General features: G+C 40.3%; 1 protein-coding gene and 1 long non-coding RNA gene across 4 annotated transcripts in view; one reads left to right on the forward strand and one right to left on the reverse strand.

Moving 5' to 3' along the window:
* Positions 1 to 445: 445 nt before the first annotated feature.
* LOC141046844 (uncharacterized) lies at positions 446 to 16569 on the reverse strand. 2 transcript variants are annotated; one of them, XR_012219678.1, is made up of 3 exons: positions 16345 to 16569; positions 2002 to 2122; positions 446 to 1083 (listed from the first exon to the last, which is right to left on the reverse strand). It is a non-coding gene; the product is annotated as an uncharacterized lncRNA (long non-coding RNA). The 2 variants fall into 2 exon arrangements; XR_012219677.1 differs by lacking the exon at positions 16345 to 16569 and having other exon boundaries at positions 2002 to 3348.
* Positions 16570 to 16671: 102 nt separating this feature from the next.
* Positions 16672 to 26810, forward strand: part of SYT1 (synaptotagmin 1) — a 1076321-nt gene continuing 1066182 nt past the window's right edge. The window contains exon 1 of one of the 2 annotated variants that reach the window (XM_073541509.1): positions 16672 to 16903. The gene's annotated coding sequence lies outside the window, so the exon portion shown is untranslated. The remainder of the gene's footprint in view (positions 16904 to 26810) is intronic. The other variant, XM_073541510.1, reaches the window with a different exon arrangement.

Below are 26810 nucleotides of genomic sequence, written 5' to 3' on the forward strand. Positions count from 1 at the left end.
ACCATGCATATCAGGATTGGGGGATGAGGGGGACCATACATACCAGAATTGAGGGATGAAGGGTACCTTGCATACCAGGATTGGGGGATGAGGGGTACCATGCATACCAGGATGGGGGTCATACATACCAGGATAGGGATGAGGGAGTACCATGCATACCAGGATTAGGGGATGAGGGGTACCATGCATACCAGGATTGGGGGATGAGGGGTACCATGCATACCAGGATTGGGGAGTTGTGACGAAGTGTCAGCTTACGCTGAGTCGTTCTTCTTAGTAAGAGTGGACCCTCTGGACCGTGGCACCCACCCACCTAGGGCGAGCTGACCTAGTGAGAACCACCCCCTATACAGGGAGTGTCAGGGGCAAGTCCAAGGGGGTGAGCCACCACGGCAGCTGGACCAGACGGCCGGCTCAGGAAGACAAGACAAGGCAAGACGAGTCATTAATTCAAAGGAACTTCATTAAGAAAGACTTCAGGTACAACAGGTGCAAAACGTGAACACACAGAACATAAAGCAGGGTGCGTTCCTAGAGCACGCCAAGGTCCAAGACTTGTGGAACTCTTCAGGGTGCAACAGCAAACGTGAACACAGAGTTCATGAAACAGGGTGCGTTCAATGGCACGTCGAGGTCCAGGCATGGAACGTGCAGATGGTACACGGACATCGGAGTCCGGAAAACAGTCCACGATCAACCAGGGCATCAGGGTCTGTAGCTCAGAGGGTGATCGGCAGGATCCGGACATCCAGTAGTTAGCCAGGGTTCCATGCAAGGAAACAAGAGAGTTAGTGACATGGTGCGTGTCAACGGACACGCCAGGATCAGGTTCACAGGACAGAGACCTGCGCATGCCAAGGGGCATGCCAGGGACGGATCAGGTTCACAGGACGGTGGCCTGCACATGCCAAGGGGCATGCCAGGGAGAGGCACAGAATACGGTGGCATCGGAATCCAAATGCTGGCATCGACGGACAGGGTCCAGGTATCTGGCTACGGACATCAGCTCCGGACATCAGGCCGCAGTCATCTAGGTCCGGACCTCTGGCAGCGGTCGGCAGGTTATGGAATCCGGCAGGCAAACTAGAGTACAGAAACGAGCAAAAGGCTTTGTGCAAGAGTACCACGAAAAGGCACAGTGCGAGAACCAGCGTGAGTGCAAGGGAGCACAGAGACCACAGCTGGGGAGCACCGGCAGGTGGTACCGACGATGGCAGTTGCAAGCGGGCACGACTAGAGGCGGCACCGCTGCGGGGCCACGCAGCCAGACCACTATAGCACTGGACGGGGCACGGCTAGGGCACACAGGCGAGCATGGCTAGAGGCGGCACGGCTGAGGCACACCAAGTAGGCACAGGCGACCAGGCACGTGCACGGAGCCACAAGGCAGGGCTAGGCAAAGACACAGGACAGAGACACATACAGCCAGTACGGCAAAGCCTAGTGCGAAAAGTGCAAGGGCGCACGAAACATCAGGGACAATACAAAGAACAAGGCAGAGACCTGCGCATGCAGAGAGCATGCCAGGGACAGGGACAGTCTAGCAGCGGAGCGTAGGCCGAAGCCCAGAGCCGGGCCAAGGAAGGACCTTGGGACTAGACAGGGTACAGAGCGAGGCCTGCACGTGTAGAGACACGCCAGGGAAAGGCGAGGCAGAGTCCTGCGCGTGCAGAGAGGCACGCCAGGGACAGAGACAGAGGCAGGGTACCTGAAGCCACAAAGCAGAGCAAGACATGACACTAGGACAGAAACACGGAACAGAATCAGAGCAAACAAGGACTACAAGGCAAAGCAGAGCAGGGACAGAACATGGCACGAAGGACAAACACTAGACAAGACACGAGACAGAATACGAGCACGGAGCGTGTGCAGAGACACACAACAGAGCAGAGTGCAAGGGCACAGAATAGAGGGCGCACCCCACAGACCAAGCAGCCATGCAGGGACACAATACTCAGGCCCAGAGCATAGGAAGGGGCGGCCTGATATAGGGCATAGCACCTCCTCTTCCAGGTCAGGACCAGGGGAGCACTTCCGGGTTCAGATCCACAGGATAACAGAGCGTAGTCACATGATCAGAGTTCCAGGCATGACGAGACGACTGCAGATCCAGTGCTGAAACCTAGACAGGTCACATGATCAGAGTTCTAGACATGACAAGATGATTGCCGAACCAGACAGTGCAGGTTCTTTAGGAAACGTCACATGATCAGCGTTTCAGACATGACGAGATGATTGCAGAACCAGACAGTGCAGGATCCAGGCAGGGACACATGACCAGGGATTCTAGACATGACGAGAAGATCACAGAAGGCAGAGCAGAAACGCAGGCATCCTGCAGCTCAGACATGATTTGAGTGTGCACACTGCTCTAGGGAACATACAAGATAGCAGACAAGATATGCGCATGCACATCGCTCCAGGAGTTCTTGAGACAAAACAGACATGGCAGACATGGCGGACATGACAGGAGTGAGAGGACCATGCATACCAGGATTAGGGGATGAGGGGTACCATGCATACCAGGATTGGGGGATGAGGGGTACCATGCATACCAGGATTGGGGGATGAGGGGTACCATGCATACCAGGATAGGGGGTGAGGGGACCATACATACCAGGATAGGGATGAGGGAGTACCATGCATACCAGGATTGGGGGATAAGGGGTACCATGCATACCAGGATAGGGGGTGAGGGGACCATGCATACCAGGATAGGGATGAGGGAGAACCATGCATACCAGGATTGGGGAGTGAGAGGACCATGTATACCCGGATAGGGGGGGAGGGGACCATGCATACCAGGATAGGGGGAGTGAGAGGACAGAGGACCATGCATACCAGGATAGGGGGGTGAGAGGACCATGCATACCAGGATTGTGGGGTGAGGGGGCCATGCATACCAGGATTGGGGGATGAGAGGACTATGCATACCAGGATAGGGGGTGAGGGGAACATACTTACCAGGATAGGGGATGAGGGGGCCATGAATACCAGGATAGGGGGTGAGGGGACCATGCATACCAGGAAAGCGATGAGGGAGTACCATTCATACCAGGATTGAGGGGTGAGGGGACCATGCATACCAGGATGGAGAATGAGATGCCATGCATACCAGGATTGGGGTGGGTGAGGGTACCATGCATACCAGGATAGGAATGAGGGGTGCCATGCGTACTAGGATAGGAGGGTGGCAGCACATACCAGGATGGGAGACCATATACCAATTAAAATGCTCGCCACCTGGGCGTAGAATGGGTTCATAGCTAGTACTTTATAACACCAGCTTGAAAAATGAGTTTAAAATCAGAAATGCGAAATGTATGTTCAGTAAATGCACTCAATACTTGGTCGGGGCTCCTTTTCCATCAATTACTGCATCAATGCGGTGTGGCATAGAGCCGATCAGTCTATGCCACTGCTGAGGTATTATGGATGCCCAGGTTGCTTTCATAGCAGCCTTCAGTTCATCTGCATTGTTGGGTCTGATGTCTCATCTTCCTCTTGACAATACCCCATAGATTCTCTATGAGGTTAAGGTCAGGCAAGTTTGCTGGCCAATCAAGCACATCATTGATTGTGGAAACTTCACACTACACCTCAAGCAGCTTGGACTGTGTGCCTTTCCATTCTCCCTCCAGACTCTGGGACCTTGATTTCCAAGGTCTAGTGTGAAGTATCCACAATCAATGATGGTTTCAGGAGTCATGTCATCTGCTGGTGTAGGTCCACTGTGTTTCATGAAGACCAAGGTCAGCGCAGCTGTCTACCAGGAAATTTTAGAGCACTTCCCTCTGCCAACAAGCTTTTTGGAGATGGAAATGTCATTCTCCAGCAGGAATTGGCACCTGTCCACACTGCTAAAAGTACCAATACCTGGTTTAAAAACAATAGTATCACTGTGCTTGATTGGCCAGCAAACTCGCCTTACCTTAACATCATAGAGAATCTATGGGGTATTGTCAAGAGGAAGATGAGAGACACCAGACCCAACAATGCAGACGAGCTGAAGGCTGCTATCATAGCAACCTGGGCTTCCATAACACCTCAGCAGTGCCACAGGCTGATCACCTCCATGCCACTCCTCATTGATGCTGTAATTGATGCAAAAGGAGCCCCGACCAAGTATTGCCTGCATTTACTGAACATACATTTCAGTAGGCCAACATTTCGGATTTTAAAACCATTTTTTTAAGCTGGTGTTATATTCTAATTTACTTAGATAATGACTTTGGGTTTTCATTGGCTGTAAGCCATAATCATCAACATTAACAGAAATAAACACTTGAAATAGATCACTCTGTTTGTAATGACTCAATATAATATGATATCAATTCTTGCTTTGAAAAACTGAAATAAATTTTTGATGATATTCTAATTTTGTGAGATGCAAATGTAAATACATGCACCTATACAAACACACTCATAAATACATGCATCTATACAAACACACTCATAAATACATGCATCTATACATATACTCACACATATACATAAATACATGAATCTATACACATACACACATATAAATACATGCATCTATACACATAGTTACACACAGAACCACATAAATACATGTACCTATACACATAGACACATATGCATCTATACACACATACACACACATAAATACATGCATTTACACACACACATAAATACATGCATCTCTACACATACATGCATACACACATACATAAATACATGCATCTATACACATATATACACACACATACATACATGCACCTATACACAAACATACACACACAAATACATGCATCCATACACATACAGTACATACACACACATAAATACATGCATCTATACACATACATACACACACAAATGCATGCATCAATACACATACATACACACACAAATACATGCATCAATACACATACATACACCTACATAAATACATGCATCTATACATATACATACACACACAAATACATGCACCTATACACATACATACACACATAAATACATGCATCTATACACATATATACACACACATAAATACATGCACTCATACACAAACATAAATACATGCATCTATACACATACATACACACGCATAAATACATGCATCTATACACATACACAAAAATACATGCATCTCTACACATACATACACACACATAAATACAGGCACCTATACACAAACATACACACACAAATACATGCATCTATACACATACATACATATACATACATACACACATATAAATACATACAGTCATGGCCAAAAGTATTGACACCCCTGCAATTCTGTCAGATAATATTCAGTTTCTTCCTGAAAATGATTGCAAACACAAATTCTTTGGTATTATTATCTTCATTTAATTTGTCTTAAACGAAAATACGCAAAAGAGAATGAAGCAAAAAGCAAAACATTGATCATTTCACACAAAACTCCAAAAATGGGCCGGACAAAAGTATTGGCACCCTCAGCCTAATACTTGGTTGCACAACCTTTAGCCAAAATAACTGCGACCAACCGCTTCCGGTAACCATCAATGAGTTTCTTATAATGCTCTGCTGGAATTTTAGACCATTCTTCTTTGGCAAACTACTCCAGGTCCCTGATATTCGAAGGGTGCCTTCTCCAAACTGCCATTTTTAGATCTCTCCACAGGTGTTCTATGGGATTCAGGTCTGGACTCATTGCTGGCCACCTTAGAAGTCTCCAGTGCTTTCTCTCAAACCATTTTATAGTGCTTTTTGAAGTGTGTTTTGGGTTATTGTCCTGCTGGAAGACCCATGACCTCTGAGGTAGACCCAGCTTTCTCACACTGGGCCCTAAATTATGCTGCAAAATTTGTTGGTAGTCTTCTGACTTCATAATGCCATGCACACGGTCAAGCAGTCCAGTGCCAGAGGCAGCAAAGCAACCCCAAAACATCAGGGAACCTCCGCCATGTTTGACTGTAGGGACCATGTACTTTTCTTTGAATGCCTCTTTTTTCTCCTGTAAACTCTATGTTGATGCTTTTGCCCTAAAAGCTCTACTTTTGTCTCATCTGACCAAAGAACATTCTTCCAAAATGTTTTAGGCTTTTTCAGGTAAGTTTTGGCAAACTCCAGCCTGGCTTTTTTATGTCTCGGGGTAAGAAGTGGGGTCTTCCTGGGTCTCCTACCATACAGTCCCTTTTCATTCAGATGCCGACGGATAGTACGGGTTGACACCATTGTACCCTCAGACTGCAGGGCAGCTTGAACTTGTTTGGATGTTAGTGGAGGTTCTTTATCCAACATCCGCACAATCTTGCGTTGAAATCTCTTGTCAATTTTTCTTTTCTGGCCACATCTAGGGAGGTTAGCCACGTGCCATGGGCTTTAAACTTCTTGATGACACTGCGCACGGTAGACACAGGAACATTCAGGTCTTTGGAGATGGACTTGTAGCCTTGAGATTGCTCATGCTTCCTCACAATTTGGTTTCTCAAGTCCTCAGACAGTTCTTTGGTCTTCTTTCTTTTCTCCATGCTCAATGTGGTACACACAAGGACACAGGACAGAGGTTGAGTCAACTTTAATCCATGTCAACTGGCTGCAAGTGTGATTTAGTTATTGCCAACACCTGTTAGGTGCCACAGGTAAGTTACAGGTGCTGTTAATTACCCAAATTAGAGAAGCATCACATGATTTTTCGAACAGTGCCAATACTTTTGTCCACCCTCTTTTTTATTTTTGGTGTGGAATTATATCCAATTTGGCTTTAGGAGAATTCTTTTTGTGTTTTTTCATTTAAGACAAATTAAATGAAGATAATAATACCAAAGAATTTGTGTTTGCAATCATTTTCAGGAAGAAACTGAGTATTATCTGACAGAATTGCAGGGGTGTCAATACTTTTGGCCATGACTGTACATACATACACACACATAAATACATGCACCTATACACACACACACATGCACACATAAATACATGCACCTATACACATACACACATAAATACATGCACCTATACACATACACACATAAAAACATGCTTTTATACACATACATACACACACAGACACAAAGACATGCACCTATACACATACATAAATACATACACACACATAAATACATGCACCTATAAACATACACACATAAATACATGCATCTATACACATACATACAAACATAAATACACATACAAATACATGCACCTATACACATACATACATACACACACATAAATACATGCACCTATACACATACACACAAACATAAATACATGCATTTATACACATACATACACACATAAATACATGCATCTAAACACATACATACACACATAAATACATGCACCTATACACATACATACACACCGACACAAATACATGCACCTTTACACACACATGCATACACACACATAAATACATGCACCTATACACATACACACAAACATAAATACATGCATTTATACACATACATACACACATAAATACATGCATCTAAACACATACATACACACATAAATACATGCACCTATACACATACATACAAACATAAATACATGCATTTATACACATACATACACATACTGTAAATACATGCATCTAAACACATACATACACACATAAATACATGCACCTATACACATACATACACACACAGACACAAAGACATGCACCTATACACATACATGCATACACACACATAAATACATGCACCTATACACACACGCATGCATCTATACACATACATACATACACACATAAATACATGCATCTATACACATACATGCATACACACACATGCATAAATACATGCATCTATACACATACATACACACATAAATACATGCACCTATACACAAACATACACACACAAATACATGCATCAATACACATACATACATAAATACATGCATCTATACATATACATACACACACATAAATACATGCACCTATACACAAACATACACACACATAAATACATGCATCTATACACATGCATACATATACATACATAAACACATATAAATACATGCATCTATACACATACATACACACACATAAATACATGCACCTATACACACACACATGCACACATAAACACATGCACCTATACACATACACACACAAATACATGCTTTTATACACATACATACACACACAGACACAAAGACATGCACCTATACACATACATACATACATACACAAACATAAATACATGCACCTATACACATACACACATAAATACATGCATCTATACACATACATACAAACATAAATACAGATACAAATACATGCACCTATACACATACATACATACACACACATAAATACATGCACCTATACACATACACACAAACATAAATACATGCATTTATACACATACATACACACACTTAAATACATGCATCTAAACACATACATACACACATAAATACATGCACCTATACACATACATGCAAACATAAATACATGCATATATACACATACATACACACACAAAAAATGCACCTATACAAAAACATACACACATAAATACATGCATCTATACACATACATACACACACATAAATACATGCACCTATACACAAACATACACACATAAATACATGCATCTATACACATACATACACACATAAATACATGCATATATACACATACATACACACACAAAAAATGCACCTATACAAAAACATACACACATAAATACATGCATCTATACACATACATACACACATAAATACATGCATCTATACACATACACACACATAAATACATGCATCTCTACACATACATACACACACATAAATACAGGCACCTATACACAAACATACACACACAAATACATGCATAAATACACATACATAAATACATGCATCTATACATATACATACACACACATAAATACATGCACCTATACACAAACATACACACACATAAATACATGCATCTATACACATACATACACACATAAATACATGCACCTATACACACACGCATGCATCTATACACATACATACATACACACATAAATACATGCACCTATACACAAACATACACACACAAATACATGCATCAATACACATACATACATAAATACATGCATCTATACATATACATACACACACATAAATACATGCACCTATACACAAACATACACACACATAAATACATGCATCTATACACATGCATACATATACATACATACGCACATATAAATACATGCATCTCTTCCCGGATTTCACCACCAAGAAGGAGGAAGAGAAAACATATATCCTGCTGGGGGAAGAAGAGAGAGCAGTGGAGATAGCAGCGCAATATGTGAGCGAATGCCATAGACTGCGAGAAAGAGAACTATGATATGCCATGGACTTCTATGGCCCCCACCCTGGATAGCCCCAATCCCCCATACACCTTCCCTATGCCACGGACTTCTATAGCCTCATCCTGGATATGCCCCCATCCACCTTCCCTATGCCATGGACTTCTATAGCCCCATCCTGGATCTGCCCCATCCACCTTTCCTACAGCCCCTTCCCAACATCCCTACAGTCCCTATCCCTATTCCCTTCTGTACACCTGCTTTGGCAAAACTAATGTGTATTTAGTCCTGCCAATAAAGCTTCTTTGAATCTTGAATCATCTATACACATACATACACACACATAAATACATGCACCTATACACACACACATGCACACATAAACACATGCACCTATACACATACACACACATAAATACATGCTTTTATACACATACATACACACACAGACACAAAGACATGCACCTATACACATACATACACAAACATAAATACATGCACCTATACACATACACACATAAATACATGCATCTATACACATACATACAAACATAAATACACATACAAATACATGCACCTATATACATACATACACACACATAAATACATGCACCTATACACATACACACAAACATAAATACATGCATTTATACACATACACACACATAAATACATGCTCCTATACACATACATACACACACAGACACAAAGACATGCACCTATACACACACTTGCATACACACACATAAATACATGCACCTATACACACACATGCATCTATATACATACACACATAAATACATGCATCTATACACATACATGCATAAATACATGCATCTATACACATACATACACACACATAAATACATGCATCTATACACATACATACACACATAAATACATGCATATATACACATACATACACACACAAAAAAATGCACCTATACACAAACATACACACATAAATACATGCATCTATACACATACATACACACACATAAATACAGGCACCTATACACAAACATACACACACATAAATACATGCATCTATACACACACATGCACGCATAAACACATACACACATAAATACATGCTTTTATACACATACATACACACACAGACACAAAGACATGCACCTATACACATACATACACACACATAAATACATGCACCTATACTCATACACACATAAATACATGCATCTATACACATACATACAAACATTAATACACATACAAATTCATGCACCTATACACATATATACATACACACATATAAATACATGCACCTATACACAGTCACACAAACATAAATACATGCATTTATACACATACATACACACACATAAATACATGCATCTAAACACATACATACACACATAAATACATGCACCTATACACATACATACACACAAATATATACATGCATCTAAACACATACATACACACATAAATACATGCACCTAAACACATACATACACACACAGACGCAAAGACATGCACCTATACACATACATGCATACACACACATAAATACATGCACTTATACACACATACATACATGCATCTATACACATACATACATACACACATAAATACATGCATCTATACACATACATGCATACGCACACATACATAAATACATGCATCTATACACATACATACACACACAAAAATACATGCACCTATACAAAAACATACACACAAATACATGCATCCATACACATACATAAATACATGCATCTATACACATACACACACATAAATACATGCATCTCTACACATACATACACACACATAAATACAGGCACCTATACACAAACATACACACACAAATACATGCATCAATACACATACATACATACACATACATACATAAATACATGCATCTATACATATACATACACACACAAATACATGCACCTATACACATACATACACACATAAATACATGCATCTATACACATACATACACACACATAAATACATGCACCTATACACAAACATACACACACAATATCGGTCAGACGCCTCTCTCACAGCCAAACCAGATCTCCCACTTTGCACTGATGAGGGGCAGTACCCCGAAACACAGTGTCTGCAAATGGAGATTCTGGTTTGGCTTTTATCCTAAGTCATGTAACTAGGCTCGTTAAAGGGTCAACATTGACTTTTAGGATTGCTACCTCAAATAGGTGGCACTAGAGTTCTAGTCCTCTTCCTCTCTGAAGAGACAACTTGCATAATTAGCATATTTCCCAGAGGAGCATTGCGGCTTTAAGTCTCCTCACCTCGACATGCCTAGCATGTCATTCTCCGCAAGGAGAAATGATACTTCTTGGATACCTATACACATACATACACACACATAAATACATGCATCTAAACACATACATACACACACAAATACATGCATCCATACACATACATAAACACACATAAATACATGCATCTATACACATACACACACATAAATACATGCATCTCTACACATACATACACACACACATAAATACAGGCACCTAGACACAAACATACACACATAAATACATGCATCTATACACATACATACACACACATAAATACATGCACCTATACACACACACACACATAAATACATGCTTTTATACACATACATACACACACAGACAGAAAGACATGCACCTATACACATACATACATACACACATAAATACATGCACCTATACACATACACACATAAATACATGCATCTATACACATACATACAAACATAAATACACATACAAATACATGCACCTATACACATATATACATACACACACATAAATACATGCACCTATACACATACATACACACACAGACACAAAGACATGCACCTATACACATACATGCATACACACATAAATACATGCACCTATACACACACACATACATACATGTATCTATACACATACATACATACACACATAAATACATGCATCTATACACATACATGCATACGCACACATACATAAACACATGCATCTACACACATACATACACACAAATACATGCACCTATACACAAACATACACACACATAAATACATGCATCTATACACATACACACATAAATACATGCACCTATACACAAACATACACACACATAAATACATGCATCTATACACATACACACATAAATACATGCATTTCTACACATACATACACACACATAAATACATGCATCTATACATATACATACACACACAAATACATGCACCTATACACAAACATACACACATAAATACATGCATCTTTACACATACACACATAAATACATGCATCTCTACACATACATACACACATAAATACAGGCACCTATACACAAACGTACACACACAAATACATGCATCAGTACACATACATACATAAATACATGCATCTATACATATACATACACACACATAAATACATGCACCTATACACAAACATACACACACATAAATACATGCATCTATACACATACATACAAACATATATACATGCGTTTATACACATACATACACACATAAATACATGTACCTATACACATACATGCATACACACACATAAATACATGCATCTATACACATACATACAAACATAAATACACATACAAATACATGCACCTATACACATACATGCATACACACACATAAATACATGCACCTTTACACATACACACAAACATATATACATGTGTTTATACACATACATACACACATAAATACATGCACCTATACACATACATGCATACACACACATAAATACATGCATCTAAACACATACATACACACATAAATACATGCACCTATACACATACATGCATACACACACATAAATACATGCACCTATACACACACATAAATACATGCACCTATACACATACATACATACATAAATACATGCATTTATACACATACATACACACACAGACACAAGGACATGCACCTATACACATACACACATAAATACATGCACCTATACACACACACATGCATATAAATATATGCATCTATACACATACATACATACACACAAAGACATGCACCTATACATATACTGTACATACATACACACATAAATACATGCACCTATACACATACATACACACACATAAATACATGCATCTATACACATAAATGCACACACACATAAATACATGCACCTATACACAAACATACACACATAAATACATGCATCTATACACATACATACACACACACAGACAGAAAGACATGCACCTATACACATACATACATACACACATAAATACATGCACCTATACACATACACACATAAATACATGCATCTATACACATACATACAAACATAAATACACATACAAATACATGCACCTGTACACATATATACATACACACACACATAAATACATGCACCTATACACATACACACAAACATAAACACATGCATTTATACACATACATACACACATAAATACATGCATCTAAACACATACATACACACATAAATATATGCACCTATACACATACATACACACACAGACACAAAGACATGCACCTATACACATACATGCATACACACATAAATACATGCACCTATACACACACATACATACATGCATCTATACACATACATGCATACGCACACATACATAAACACATGCATCTATACACATACATACACACAAATACATGCACCTATACACAAACATACACACACATAAATACATGCATCTATACACATACACACATAAATACATGCACCTATACACAAACATACACACACATAAATACATGCATCTATACACATACACACATAAATACATGCATTTCTACACATACATACACACACATAAATACATGCATCTATACATATACATACACACACATAAATACATGCACCTATACACAAACATACACACATAAATACATGCATCTTTACACATACACACATAAATACATGCATCTCTACACATACATACACACATAAATACAGGCACCTATACACAAACGTACACACACAAATACATGCATCAGTACACATACATACATAAATACATGCATCTATACATATACATACACACACATAAATACATGCACCTATACACAAACATACACACACATAAATACATGCATCTATACACATACATACACACACATAAATACATGCATCTATACACATACATACAAACATATATACATGCGTTTATACACATACATACACACATAAATACATGTACCTATACACATACATGCATACACACACATAAATACATGCATCTAAACACACACATAAATACATGCACCTATACACATACATACATACATAAATACATGCATTTATACACATACATACACACATACATACACACATAAATACATGCACCTATACACATACATGCATACACACACATAAATACATGCACCTATACACACACATAAATACATGCACCTATACACATACATACATACATAAATACATGCATCTATACACATACATACAAACATAAATACACATACAAATACATGCACCTATACACATACATGCATACACACACATAAATACATGCACCTTTACACATACACACAAACATATATACATGTGTTTATACACATACATACACACATAAATACATGCACCTATACACATACATGCATACACACACATAAATACATGCATCTAAACACATACATACACACATAAATACATGCACCTATACACATACATGCATACACACACATAAATACATGCATCTATACACATACACACATAAATACATGCATTTCTACACATACATACACACACATAAATACATGCATCTATACATATACATACACACACAAATACATGCACCTATACACAAACATACACACATAAATACATGCATCTTTACACATACACACATAAATACATGCATCTCTACACATACATACACACATAAATACAGGCACCTATACACAAACGTACACACACAAATACATGCATCAGTACACATACATACATAAATACATGCATCTATACATATACATACACACACATAAATACATGCACCTATACACAAACATACACACATAAATACATGCATCTATACACATACATACACACATAAATACATGCATCTATACACATACATACAAACATATATACATGCGTTTATACACATACATACACACATAAATACATGTACCTATACACATACATGCATACACACACATAAATACATGCATCTAAACACATACATACACACATAAATACATGCACCTATACACATACATGCATACACACACATAAATACATGCATCTAAACACATACATACACACATAAATACATGCACCTATACACACACATAAATACATGCACCTATACACATACATACATGCATTTATACACATACATACACACATACATACACACATAAATACATGCACCTATACACATACATGCATACACACACATAAATACATGCACCTATACACACACATAAATACATGCATCTATACACATACATACATACATAAATACATGCATTTATACACATACATACACACACAGACACAAGGACATGCACCTATACACATACACACATAAATACATGCACCTATACACACACACATGCATATAAATATATGCATCTATACACATACATACACACACATAAATACATGCACCTATACATATACTGTACATACATACACACATAAATACATGCATCTATACACATACATACACACATAAATACATGCATCTATACACATACATACACACACAGACACAAGGACATGCACCTATACATATACTGTACATACACACATAAATACATGCACCTATACATATACTGTACATACACACATAAATACATGCACCTATACATATACTGTACATACACACATAAATACATGCAGCTATACGCACACACACATAGATGCATACACACACACACGTTTGCTGTGCTGCTGTGATAAAAGCCAGCACTAATTACAATGCCCCCTGCAGTGAGACACTGGAGTCCCAGCACACTGTAAGATGACAGAGGGTCCCTGGCACCCTCCCACCCCCCACCACCCCTGCACGCGTTGCTGAGGGTGAGTACCCTATGAGGCAGAGGTGTACTGGGCAGGCTAGGGCATGGTGGCTGTGCTGCTGGAGGCACAGGTGGCACAGTGAGCCGGGGTCACTTTGCTGGTCCAGAGGAGTCCTAGGTGTCCTTGATTGTCATTCGCCGGGATCTCCTTCCTCCCTCGCCCCTGCCCATCTGGGGGATAGTAATCCATGGGCTGGGCATGCGGGCTGCATTTGTGCTGCTAGATTGGATATTCAGGGCAGCATCCTGAGCCGAGAGCCAATGGGCTGCAGCGCTGCGCTGTGCCTGCCTTCCCACAGGAGGGATGCCGGAGAGGCTGCAGTGTGCTGCTGATGCTGCTCCACTCCTAGCAGCCTGGTGGCAGCTCCGCTCAGCCACTCTGCCCCCCAGCACAAACTTAAGGGGGTCAGGCAGTTTATTTCTTGCTGCTTCTGAGTGTGTGGCTGCTTGTAATAAAGACCAGCTGTCACCTGTGCCACTGCATAGCCCCATTGTGTGCCTGCTCCAGCCTAGGAGCAGCAGGGACAGGGATTCCTTGTAGACAGAGCTGGAGGACCCATCTCCTCAGGTAAGTCACCATGTACTGCTTGTCATTGTGATGGACCCCTGCTGGGTCTGGACCACATAATGGAGCACATGCTTCCATGATCAGTGCACACAGCCAATACCTCTCTGTCTAGTGCAGGGAGACAATGCAGCTCCGATCATTACCAGGACAATGCTTAGCTTATGTCTCTTTTCATATTATTATGAGATCTTCATGAAATATTCATTGCTGCAATGTCCAAGGAAGCACATCACCTAAGCTGCTATGGTTGGGCAGAGCCACACAATCCTTCAGCAACTTGGCTTTCCTTTTACTCTTCCATAGAGTTTTTTTTAAAGCCTTTTTTTTAACTTGACATTCTTGGCTGAAAAGCCCGGTGATTACTTAATTGCTGCTGATTGTAAGTGTCAACCATCTGACATCTGCTGCTCTTCAGCTGGAAATGCTGAGTTGGTGACACCCAAGAATGCGATGGGATCACCAAACCCTGGGTGATCGAATGCATTGACAATTACCATTTAGGGAACTGAATGTTCCCTGTTTTGTGTAAAGGAATAAGATGCTGAAATGTTCTTTCCAATGACCCACGCCATGCATAATCCCACTCATCTGAAGACCTTCTCCAGGAGCAGCCTGGGACATTGTAGCCACAGTACCAGGATGGATATTAAAACTTGCACAGGACAAACCTTGGCTATCGCTCAACTCATCACAGAGCTGGGAGTAGAATGGAGTCTGGGATAAGGAGGCTTACGTATTTACGGGTTGGGGGCAATATGCTGGGGGGGTGCTGAGAAGGAGGTTGTCCATTGGCTGTGAATGGGTGGAGATAACACAAGAATGGGGTCAACGACTAGGACTTGAAGAGTGGAACTTCACCCATGCCCTACGTCTATCGTGCACTCAATATGTCCATATACACACACTTAGCGTAATCTGATTTTTTGTTTTTTAATATGTCCTTCTAGTGAGGTCAGGACTATGGTTATCAGGCAATCTATAAGCCAATCATCACTGATAGAAGCTGCCTTCAACCATTATTCATCAGACCCAGCTGGATGATTTCTGTCAGATGGGAAGTGCTAGTACAAAATCTCTAGGTAGATGTATCTGGAAGGCTTTCCAAGTCTTAACTGAGCACACAGACACTTGGCTGCAGGCAGATGTTAGCACACTAATAAATCTTTCCTTTTTATTGTCACTGAGATGTCTTACTTTTACATTTATGGATCATTTCATAAGCAACTGACACATCTTCATTTATTTAGATTGCACTATAAACCCCATAAGCGCGTCCCCTTTAGCTTCCCTCTGCTGCTGCTACATGTACTCCATTACAGTAACCACATCAGCACAGTTTCACCATTCCTTTTTATGTACATGTCCTCTTATGCTTCTTAGGCTTCCAGCTACAATTATGCCATGATCTGTAAATCTTTCTCCGGCTATAACCTTCTTACTGCAAGGACAGAGGGCTCTGATTCAATTGCCGTATGTTCATTAGTGATATGAATGTACACTGTACAGTACAATTAGCAGCCATTTGTCATGTGTAATGGGGGCAGAGGAGGCAGTCGCTAAGCTCTGACTCGTTGCAGCCTTCTAAGTTTTCACTTTAATTCCAAATTCTTAATGTAATGTGTAACAGAATCATTTCATGCAAGAATTCTACATAGGACAAATGTTAGTTTTTGAAATGATTTTCTGGTTGTCTTTTGTGGTGCAGATCAGTTTACATAGGACTGCACTGTGTAACATGCAAACCTGTGCAAATATTACGAACGGCCTTTGTAAACTATCATACAATAGTATTCATTCCATGTTTTTAATACAGGGCATCAATGGTCTGTCTCCTTACTTTGAAATTCTATGCTTTGATTGTATGCATATATCGTATAGCCCGGTATATCACAGACCGGGAACACTGGCGAGTACCGAGAACAGATCCAAACTGGGAAAAATAATGCCTAACATATTGGCGTAAAATAAATATCCACTGAAACATAGAGTGCATTTATTATACATTTACATGATTTTAGTAGGATTCTATTAGGTGTAAAAACAAATAAATAGCCATTGTAAGAAGTTATAGTGAAGTTGTTGCTTGGCAAACATACCATACCATACCATTGGTTTTAGATTTCTGTCCTCGTGCCTCGTGCCATATCAAAAGTGGAAAACCCAAACCTTGCAGACCCCTTAAATTGTCCAGTCATTTGTTAGGATTTCTTTGGATCCATTTGGAAACATATTGGACATTCCCATCATTACTGTGCTATGAGTAGCCATTACAGTGCTGAGAACAGAGCTCCTGCAATCCTTCTATGCCTCATGTTTGTAGCCTACAAGTCCAGCTTCCAGTTTCTAAGCTTATGTTTGTACTGTAGCATCTTATTTTACAGTCTCTTTAGCGCATGCGCATTTACATGACCCTGTCGGATTTTCGGAGTGCACGCACAGACTTATTATTATCACGTAAGAGGGGTGTAGACCCCTAAAACTTCACGTTCTTTTTGTTTTTTCACTCTTTTCTTGATACGTTGCATCCTGACAATAAAATAGGGATATGTTAGAGCTGCACTCTTTTATGGCTACACTATTTATTCCCAACAAGAATGAATATCTGGATTTTTCCAGCCAGGTAAAAGATGATGTTTCAGCTGACAACATATGCAGCGCTGTCTTGTGGGTATCCCATTTTCTGTTGTCCTTATTCTTTTCAAATCTGCATTGGAGTCTTTATTCACAGATTCTACCGTATTTTCCTGAAAAAGATAACATGTTATACTCCAGTATATCTCACTTCAAAATGATTGCCGCCTCTCATGATCCTTTTGGTTCCCCATTTTAGGTCAATTGGTTTCTTCCTTGCAAAGGATATGAAAAAAAATGTTTTTAGTATGTGAACAAAGTATTCTAGTCTTTAAATGTAGGAGTTTATTTTTTTTTTTTTGTCTTCCTTTTATCTCACTGTTGTCAGACTGATATAAATTTAAGGCTACGGTCACACGACTATAAAAATGGAACTAGTGCTATCCGTTATTTTGATGGATAGCACTCGTCCCCATGTTATTCTATGGGGTCGTGCTCATGTTTGAAAATATCACAGCATGCCAAGATGCATCCATTTAACAGATCACCCTTTGCCATTCATGTTTATGAGTCTATCGAGAAAATCGGACTGCACCTTGATCAAACTCTAATCAGAGTCTGGTCATAATGTGGTTAGCATAATCGGACCAATTTTATCAGACTAGAGAAAAACAGCCATGTAACCCTAGTCTAAGGGTACCGTTACAGCTAGCGATGGACCAGTGATCCCGACCAGCGATATGACGCGGTCAGGATCGCTGGTGCATCGCTAGGTGGTCGCTAGTGACCTGCCACACAGGCAGATCTCACCAGCGACATCGCTGGGGACGGGGGTCGCTACTTACCTGTCAGACGCAGCGATCCTGCGTCCTCCCGCCCGGCTCCACGCGTCGCTCGTCGGCGCCACAGGAAGCGCAGCAGGAAGTGGCCGGCGAGGAATGGTCCAGGAGCTTCTCGCGCGATCAGCGATAACCAGCGGGGGAGCCGGTCGGAGGTAAGTATCACATGCAGCGATATCGCTAGCAATATTGCTGCAACGTCACAAAATCGGTGACTTTACAGCGATATTGCTAGCGATATCGCAGTGTGTAACAGGGCTTAAGAGTTCAATCACATCTGTGTATATAAAGTAGCTGAGATTCTCAGCCAGAAAAGTTGGAGAGTGTCAGGCAAGTGTTATGCGTTTTTTTCTCACATAGCATCCATATGTTATGCGAGTGCTCTCCAAGTGTTTGTTTTTATTTGCTTTTAACAACAGTTTTTACATACAGTAATTCTCTATGTCACTTCAATCTAATTTTCGAACTAATAAAACCATCTTATAGACAGATATACAGTGGGTACGGAAAGTATTCAGACGCCTTTACATTTTTCACTTTGTTTCATTGCAGCCATTTGGTAAATTCAAAAAAGTTCATTTTTTTTCTCATTAATGTACACTCTACACCCCATCTTGACTGAAAAAAACAGAAATGTAGAAATTTTTGCAAATTTATTATAAAAGAAAAACTGAAATATCACATGGTCAAAAGTAGTCAAACCTTTGCTCAGTATTGAGTAGAAGCTCCCTTTTGAGCTAGTACAGCCATGAGTCTTCTTAGGAATGATGCAACTATATATTTACACCTGGATTAGGGGATCCTCTGCCATTCTTCCTTGCAGCTTCTCTCCAGTTCCATCAGGTTGGTTGGTGAACGTTGGTGGACAGCCATTTTCCGGTCTCTCCAGAGATACTTAATTGGGTTTAAGTCAGGACTCTGGCTGGGCCAGTCAAGAAAGGTCACAAAGTTGTACTGAAGCCACTCCTTTGTTATTTTAGCTGTGTGTTTAGGGTCAATGCACTGTTGGAAGGTGAACCTTCGGCCAAATCTGAGGTCTAGAGCACTCTGAAAAAGGTTTTCATCTGTTTTCTCTGTACTTGGCCGCATTCATGTTTCCTTCAATTGCAACCAGTCGTCCTGTCCTTGCAGCTGAAAAACACCTCCATAGCATGATGCTGCCACCACAATGTTTCACTGTTGGGATTGTATTGGGCAAGTGATGAGCAGTGCTTGGTTTTCTCCACACATACCACTTAGAATTATCACCAAAAAGTTCTTTCTTCATCTCATCAGACCAGAGAATCTTATTTCTCATAGTCTGGGAGTCCTTCATGTGTTTTTTAGCAAACTCTATGCGGGCTTTCATATGTCTTGCACTTAGGAAAGGCTTCCATTGAGCCACTCTGCCATAAAGGCCTGACTGGTGGAGGGCTGAAGTGATAGTTGACTTTGTGTAACTTTCTCCCACCTTCCTACTGCAGCTGTGAAGCTCAGCCACCGTGATCTTGGGGTTCTTCCTTACCTCTCTCACCAAGGCTTTTCTCCCACGATTGTTCAGTTTGGCTGGACAGCCAGGTCTAGGAACACTTCTGGTGGTCCCAAACTTCTTCCATTTAAGGATTTTGGAGGCCACTGTGCTGTTAGCAACCTTAAGTACTGCAGAAATTGTTTTGTAATCTTGACCAGATGTGTGCCTTGTAATAATTCTGTCTCTGAGCTCCTTGGCCAGTTCTTTTTACCTCTTGATTCTCATTTGGTCTGACATGCACTATGAGCTGTGAGGTCTTATATAGACACGTCCCTTTACAAATCAAGTTATATCAGTTTAATTAAACACAGCTGGACTCCAATGAAGGAGTAGAACCATCTCAAGGAGGAGCATAAGGAAATGGACAGCATGTGACTTAAATATGACTGTCTGAGCAAAGGGTCTGAATACTTATGACCATGTGATATTTCAGTTTTTCTTTTTTAATCAATTTGCAAACATTTCTACATTTCTGTTTAATTCAGTCAAGATGGGGTGCAGAGTGTACATTAATGAGAAAAAAAGAACTTTTTTGAATTTACCAAATGGCTGCAATGATACAAAGAGCGAAAAATTTAAAGGGTTCTGAATACTTTCTGTACCCACTGTAGATAGATAAATAGATAGAATGATAGATAAATAAATAGTGAGAAATATGCAGTGAATCTGTAGCTTACTGTACATGCATTAAGCTAATAAATAAATTCAAAGAAAAATTGGCATAGTTTCCCCCTTATTTTTAAACCCAGCTGAGTGAAAACTGACTGCTGGGGACTAGCATTATTATTCTGGGAAGAGGCCAATATCCACGAAGCTTCCCAGGCTATTAATATCATCTCACAGCTGGCCTTTACTGGTTATTAAATAGGGAGGGACCCCCCCAAAAAATTCCATAGGTTCCCACCTATTTTTAAAACAAGCAAAGGCTAAGCAGATATCTGCAGGATGATATTATTAGCCTGGAAAGGGGCCATGGATATTGGTCCCCTCCCAGAATAATAACACCAGTCCTCAGCCACCCCAGAAATGTTGCATCTGTTAGATGTTCCAATACTGGTGCTTTGCCTTGGCTGTTCCTGTTTGCACTGGTGAATTGGCAAGCGGGGTAATGGTTTTGAGGTTCATGTCAGCTGTGTAATGTCCACTGATATCATCAATCCCAGCGGTTAGTAATGAAAAGGCGTCTATAAGACACTCCTAATACTAACCCTGTATTCAAAAGCCATAAACACACACACAAACCCACACAAAAAGCTTACTGATGTCAGCTCCTGTCGCATGCAGCCGGATTCAAATCCTACTATCATTGTGTTCTGCGGTCACATTACTGATATTACTGCTCAGCACTGCATCCGGATGTGGTAGAGTCAGGGATCATAGTGGGATGCCGGATGCATTTACTGCTTTAAATTGGCTGGCTGTCAAATTTGGGGGGAACCCCACACCATTTTTTATATTATTTATTTAAATAATTTAAAAAAAATGGCATGGGGATCCCTTTATTTTTGATAACCAGCCAAGGTAAAGCTGACAGCTGAGGGTTGAAGCCCACAGTTGTCGGTTTTGCCTGCGCTGGTTGTCCAAAATAGAGGGGGCAGCATGTCATTTTTTTTAGATTTATTTATTGCTCATTTGCCAGCTGGTGAATAGTCCCATCATCTTACACTGCTCTCATTGCTATCAGCTAAGCCAGATGTAAGATGATGACAGTAATACTGTAATCAGCTGATGCCTGTGTGCGATGGTAACTTTTTTACTGCCAGTCACAGCTGCTGGCTCACACACTGTCATCTGTGTGACAGCATGGGAAGCACAGTGCTCTGACCAGCAGTAACAGACTTATTGCTGATCAGAGCTGGTGTTTATCTCGCTGTCACACAGATGACGTTGGAAACATCCAGTGTTCTGGCCCCCCATTTATTTGGATGAGGCCCAGGTTCGAGATCAGGTAACATTCTGGTACCCGAACTAAACTTTTTTAAAATGTTCGGCTAAACCCGCCAGATGCAAACATTCACAGGTTTGCCCATCTCTACCTCTCACCAGTCTGGGATTGCCTTTTTTACTTAAGAAAAGAGTGGGTAGCCCCAGACTGTCAAATTTTCTATATAATACCTAGTAGCAAATGTGCTCATAAGTGTATTTAATGTTCCCCTAAATGACCCGACTTTCCAGTAAAAGTCAAGTTCCAACTTCTGGGTTGTGGGATCCTGGCATGCAGAATGGAATCCCACAACCCTTAGCATTCCTCCTCACTGTGAAAGAGCGGGATTTCACTTTTTGCACTAACCTGCAGCACTACTACGTACTTTACTAATGTGTAACCAAATGGTAACTGTGCTAATGCTATTACCATTGAGCAACAGCTTAGTAAAGTTCATGGCAGTGCTGGGTTTGTGCAAAAAGCAAGATCTCACAAGATCTTGCTTTTTCACAATGAGAGGATTGTGGGATTCCAATCTAAATGCTAGTATCCCATATCCCTGAAATTCAAACCTCACTTTTGATAGAAAGTGAATTCCTTTATGGGGATATTAGGTACACTTGGGACTTCTTTTGTTAATAGGTGTTAATTAGAAAATTTACCTGTCTGGGGCTGCCCACTCCTTTCTTTAAAAAAAAAAAAACAGGAGCCCCAGCATGATGATAAATATTCCTTAATTGTACCTAAGCAGTTCTTATAGTTTGATAAAACTGAGACATCTAGTCCGTTTGCACCACCACCTATTAGCTGTCTCTTTGCCAGAAATGAATTTGCAGTAATATTTTGGTACATTTTTGGTCCAGAGTGTTACATTAGGTCATGCCTCTTTCTAGTGAAATCACACCCAAGAAAAGCCACGCCCTTTGTCTATCAAGTAAAAGAAACGTCTAAAACACATAATAAATAAGTCATGAAAGATGTCATCAGAAAGGAAGGAAGAATTCAGCGAGGAAACTTGTAAATATTTTTAAAACTTAGCTTTTAGTTAAGCCATATTAAAAGCTCCATTTAAGAACCAGTAGACTATTAGACAGTACAAAAAAGGAGGTCAGAGACCTATGCGTTTTAACAGAGTGTCTTATTCGTGGTCGGAATCATGAAATATTTCAGGCACATTTACAGTATTATAATAAATCTCCTCCATTGTTTTTTCTTATAAACCACCTGCAAGTCTCTATGTCTTGTATCAGTAAAAAAAAATGGTGTGAAATAAAAGCATCATTCCTTATATAAAAACTACGGACATGCATAAAGGCAACATTGTTTCTCTGTTGTGTGCACCTACAGTGAACGAGTCTGTGCTTTTCTCAGGATTGAGGCACCCCAGTCAGTTTTTGTAGCACATTCTACCAATTCCAATCCATCAAGCAACTGACAGTTGAAATCCACAAGAGTGCACATTGTTGCATGTAACTGTAAATATTGCTGTGGACTGCAACTAAGCTAACGTTTTAGATGTTACACTGTAGTGGAAAATGTTACCATGAAGTCTTATTAACCAAAAGCATACCGTATCTTGGCTTAAAAAGGTTGTCCACTACTTTGACATTGATGGCGTTTCCTTAGGATAGGTCATCATTTTTTGATCCGTGGAAGCGCGATATTTGGCACTCCCGCCGATCTGCTATTCTTAATGTTGGCTGCGACCAGAATTGGCCAATTATGGAGCAGCACAGCGCACCTCTGTTTACTGTATAATGGATATAATGGCTACTGCAAATCCACCCCCCTATTGATTTGAATAGGTGTCAGATGTGTATTACCACTACTCCGTCGACAAAGCTGTGCTGTTCAACTCTGTAACTAGTCAGTTCCGGCCAACACTGAACAGCTGATCGGTGGAGGTGCTGGGTTACAGATTGGCTATCAATGTTAATATAGTGGACAACCTCTTTAAATACTGCAACACCCTAATTTGCAGCCTTAAAGTAACAGACTAGTACCTTTGCAATTTGTCCTCAACTCTGCTACAGAATTTATCACACCTTTAGCAACTTTCGTGCCATATGTTGATGTTATTATTATTATTATGCATTTATATAGCGCCATTTATTCCATGGCGCTTTACATGTGAAAAGGGGAAATATAGACAAGTATAGTAAATATGTGTAAGACAAGGGACACACAAGTACACAAGGAGAGGAGACCCTGCCCGCGAGGGCTCACAGTCTACAGATGTTCATCAGTATTTAAGTTCAAATTGTTTAAATATCATCTCTTTTGACAAGTGTGGAGTAGTGATGAGTGAGCATGCTCATCACTACTCGATACTCGTTCGAGCATCAGTGTGCTCGGGATGGTCGTTACTCGGTGACTATTTTTTTAATGCTCAAGTGGGAGCCTGATTCCCTGCCCTGCATGTTTGGTGCTTTTTAGACAGCTAATGAACATGTGGGGATTGACTGTCACTCACTGTAATGCCATAGCCATCTTGGTTGTGGCATTACTGTGAATAGCTGGCCACATAGTGTCATCAGGTCTATATAAGACCCGTGACGCCATGCTCAGCACACTGTACCCCGGACACAGGCAGCGAAGGGACAAGTGCTGGTGAAAGAGGGACAGAATTCAAGCTTTGTATTAACCAGGGGTACAAGCACAATTACATTTCTGTGAAGTACAACAGCAGTCCTTCTTAGGGTTAATTCTAATCAATATTAATACTGCTGTTAGCAACACTTAAAAAGAGATTGTGCTGAAGAGACTGTATAGGAAAGTCTAGGATGAATTGTATGTCCTTTATGCTGCAGCCTGCAACTCATACCAAGTCCCCTTCTCAGGGCTAATAATATTCTTTTTCTCCTTATTCCTGCAAATTGTTCTGAACAGGAAAATATTATACACCATTTTTACTGCGGCATACAAGCAGAATTGGTTGGATCTCAACAGCATTGCTATTTTGATACTGCGGTCTATATTGATTCAGCAGTGAAATTTTATTGTGCTAGATGTGTGCCTCAAAACATACACAAAAAATTGGTTTGTTACAGATAGCATTGCTAT

The sequence above is a fragment of the Dendrobates tinctorius genome, unplaced genomic scaffold, assembly GCF_039654945.1.
Source record: "Dendrobates tinctorius isolate UK_male_01 unplaced genomic scaffold, ASM3965494v1 ptg000122l, whole genome shotgun sequence".
In the NCBI taxonomy this organism is placed as follows: domain Eukaryota; kingdom Metazoa; phylum Chordata; class Amphibia; order Anura; family Dendrobatidae; genus Dendrobates; species Dendrobates tinctorius.